This window comes from Cynocephalus volans, chromosome 9 (genome assembly GCF_027409185.1).
Source record: "Cynocephalus volans isolate mCynVol1 chromosome 9, mCynVol1.pri, whole genome shotgun sequence".
NCBI lineage: Eukaryota > Metazoa > Chordata > Mammalia > Dermoptera > Cynocephalidae > Cynocephalus > Cynocephalus volans.
Genome location: NC_084468.1, coordinates 103,113,093 through 103,117,090, shown reverse-complemented (window position 1 = coordinate 103,117,090; position 3,998 = coordinate 103,113,093). Strand labels below are relative to the sequence as shown.

The window sequence follows — 3,998 nt, the reverse complement described above, 5'->3', positions numbered from 1 at the left end:
ACTGGTAGAAAATATTTGCAAATCACATATCTAGTAAAGGACTTGTATCCAGAATATATAAAGAACTTTCAAAGCTCAATAATAAGAAAACAAATAAATTAATACAAAAACTAATGAATGATGTGTGTGACACTTAAAGAAGATTAACAGATATCAAATAAACACATAAAAAGATGCACATTCATTAGCCATTAGGGATATGCAAATTTTGAAAAATAAGATACTAGTGCACTCTTATTAGAACGTCTAAAATTGAAGAGATTGACTGTACCAAGTATAAGCAAAGATATGGAATAACTTTAATTCTCATGCACTGCTGCTGGAAATAGAAAATGATACAACCATTTGGCAAAATAGTTTGGCCATTGCTAAATAATTTAATGGATACACAGTATATGACTCAGCCATTCTACTCTTAGGTATTTATCTAAGAGAAATGAATGCATATGTGCATATTAAAGACTTATACATGAATGTTTATAGCAGCTTTATTTGTAATAGTCAAAGAAAAGTGAATGAATGTTGTAGCTCTTTTTGAATTTGTCTGGCATGTCAGGTTTTCTGGTCTTTACTAGAAACTACCTCTTCCCTGTGCAAAAATAAAAAAAACCAAAAAACAAAAAACAAGCGAAAGATTAAACAAATTTTGGTACATCCATACAATGCAATATAAGAAAATGAACATGGATGCATGCATGCAACATGGATGGATATCAAAATCACTATGCTGAGTGAAATAAGTTACACAGAAGTTAAACACACACACAAAGAATACATACTGTGTGATTTCACTATATATAATTCTAGAAAACAAAAATTAATATAGTATAGTAACAGAGAGGAGATCAATATTTTCCTAGAGATGTAGCAAGATTGGAGAGGAGGGCAAGAAAAGGAGGAGAAAGGATTACAAAAGAAAATTTAAAGAGTGATGAGGAAAATTTCCTGAGGGAATTTTAAGAGTTATGGATATATATATACATATATATGTGGATGTATGTATATATATATATACACACACACATGATATACACATACATACATATATATCAACTTTGATGAAGTGTTTATACATGTAATTGGTCCATTTTATATTAGGTAGTTATACATATGTTATGTGTATGTATTTATATATATTTGTGTGTATACAATCTTGATTGTATAGAACGCTTAACAAGTTGTCATATTGTATGCTTTTACAATTATGCATTTTATTCTTTATCAGAAATATAGTTCTACCTACAGGTTAATTGAATAGTCTTTTCATAGTTTTCAAAATGTTTTCCATATAATATCTTTTTAGTGGATGTTGTTTTAATTAGTGAGTTCAATTTTTCATTTGTAAAAATATTTCTCCAGGCCTTATCAAGAAGAGGATCAATTATTCTTCTGGGAATTTTATTAGTGGTTTAGCTACTCAATAGTTTAATTTCAGAAGCTTGGCGATTCCCTGGAGTTTTCTTACTCTCTCCAGATCAGGGATTGGCAAACTGTTTCTGTAAAGGGCTGGGTGGCAAATGTTTAGGTTTTGCAGGTCACCTAAGTTTTCAGCTCCATTCTTTTCCCCTTCCTCTCTTCCTCCTCCTCCTCTACAACTCTCTAGAATTGCACAAACTGTTCTTAGCTCCTTGACAATTCAAAAAGAGGCCACAAGCTGGATTGGCTTGCAGGCCATGGTATGCTAAGCCTTACTCTAGGAACAGGGCTCCCACACTGAAAAGTTTAGTGGGACTGTTCTTCCTGTTGGCACTCCCCCGTCCTGTATGTCTGTACATGGTGACTCTCTTTCCCATCAGCAGCTGTTCTTCTGGACAGCTGCTGCACTCTGGGTGGCTGGAGAGCTCCGTTTATTCCTTTGTCCCGCCCAGCCACTTCTATTCACACTTTTCTGAGAAACTCACTTGGGGCAACACCCAACCACATCTGCCTCTTACTTCTGAACTAGTTGAACTTTTGCTGAAGCCTCCTATTAAATGTTACATGGATAAGAGCTGTTCACCTTTGCAGACTCAAATACTATATTATTCTGTACTTGCTGTCTGGTTGCCACTTGACTATTCGTTTCTAGATGGCTTCCTGACCTCGTGCTAAATCTGATTTTTTTAGCTGTTATTGTCATGTAATTACCAAAGTCCATTTGGATCTTGTTTATCCAGTACTTAGCATATTATTAATCATTTATGACACGAGAGTTCATTTTTCAACTGAAAGTGGGAAAATTACTATCTCCAGTTTTATGCTCTTTTATGTGAATAACACAGAAATGCTTAGACGCTAAAAATTTATTATTATTTTTGTTCAGTTCATCCAGAGCCTCTTACCTGCAGGCAGAGTATGCACTTGCCAGTAGGGAGAATGGGTTGGAGCAGGTTAAAATAACAGTCATATTACAACTGGAGCCGCAATTCCCTGTGGCCTTCATGTGCTGTTGTTGAAATTTGAATATTATCCAAGAAAACTCCCATTTGTCAACCCACTTGCTATTTGTTTGCCTTATTTTTGACCTACCACACACCCATATAATTTAGTAGGTATGTCATATATAACTGAACCCCTATTATAGACAGCAGTTGCTATTTTACCTGGAGTTTCTACATGCTCTTGAAATTAGTGGATAGAGCAATACGGAATGGTGCAGAGAATAAACATTTTACATAGCACCTCAAAATAACAGGATGAACTTTGCTACATTTGTAAGTCTATACAGCTAAAGAAAAGATTAGCAAGTGTATATATTATAGGCATATATGTCCTTAATATTGAAAAGAAAAGCACAAAATCCTGGTGGTTTTGCTTCTGGTGCCATTTTCATCTAGATCAGTTTGTCTGATTTTTCTTGTTATGATTCTTCAGCCCCAGACACAATGAATCACCTAAATATGGAAGGAAATCATTGTGACTGTTCAAGTACAATATGTTATTGATTCCTTAACCACTAACTTCTTGTTCTCTATTTAAAATAAACGCAGGAGCACAGCAAGTGACATATTCAATTTGACTATTAATTTTTCTTTCTGTAGCAGAGACCTGTCTTCTATAGTGAGTATCTTTCAAAGTTTAAGCTGGGAATAGGTTTCAAAGGATTTCTTTAGCATAAGATAACGGAGGCAAACACTGATTACGTGAAAACTACACACGCTAAAATGTTGTACTCGAATGAAGAAAACAGTGAGTACATGCAAGATTTTTAAAAACGTATCTAGATGTTATTAAATTAAAGGGTTACCAATTTTAAATGTAAACATATCTGAGCCATTTATAAACATTATTGCTTATCACTTTGGGTAGTATGGACATTTTCACTATGTTGATTCTCCCAATCCAAGAGCATGGGATATCTTTCCATCTTCTTGTATCCTCTCTAATTTCTCTCAGCAGTGGTTTGTAGTTCTCATTATAGAGATTTTTCACCTCCTTGGTTAACTCAATTCCTAAGTATTTTATTTTTTTGGTGGCTATTGTAAATGGGCAGGCTTTCTTGATTTCTCGTTCTGCATGTTCACTATTGGAGAAAAGAAATGCTACTGATTTTTGTGTGTTGATTTTGTATCCTGCTACTGTGCTGAAATCATTTATCAATTCCAACAGTTTTTTTGTAGAGGTTTTAGGCTGTTCGGTATATAGGATCATGTCATCTGCAAACAGGGACAGTTTGACTTCATCTTTTCCAATCTGGATGCCCTTTATTTCCTTCTCTTCTCTGATTGCTCTGGCTAGTACTTCCAACACTATGTTGAATAGGAGTGGTGAGAGTGGGCATCCTTGTCTAGTTCCTGTTCTTAAAGGAAAAGCTTTCAGCTTTTCCCCATTCAGGATGATATTGGCAGTGGGTTTGGCATATATGGCTTTAATTATGTTGAGATATTTTCCCTGTATACCTAACTTATAGAGGGTCTTTGTCAGAAATGAGTGCTGAACTTTATCAAATGCTTTTTCAGCATCTATAGAGATGATCATATGGCCCTTGTGTTTGAGTTTATTAATATGGTGTATCGCAT

The 3,998-nt window shown here is 34.7% G+C and overlaps 1 pseudogene; it reads left to right on the top strand.

Moving 5' to 3' along the window:
- The first annotated feature begins 517 nt into the window (after positions 1 to 517).
- Positions 518 to 586, top strand: LOC134386696 (U7 small nuclear RNA; annotated as a pseudogene).
- The last annotated feature ends 3,412 nt before the right edge of the window (positions 587 to 3,998 follow it).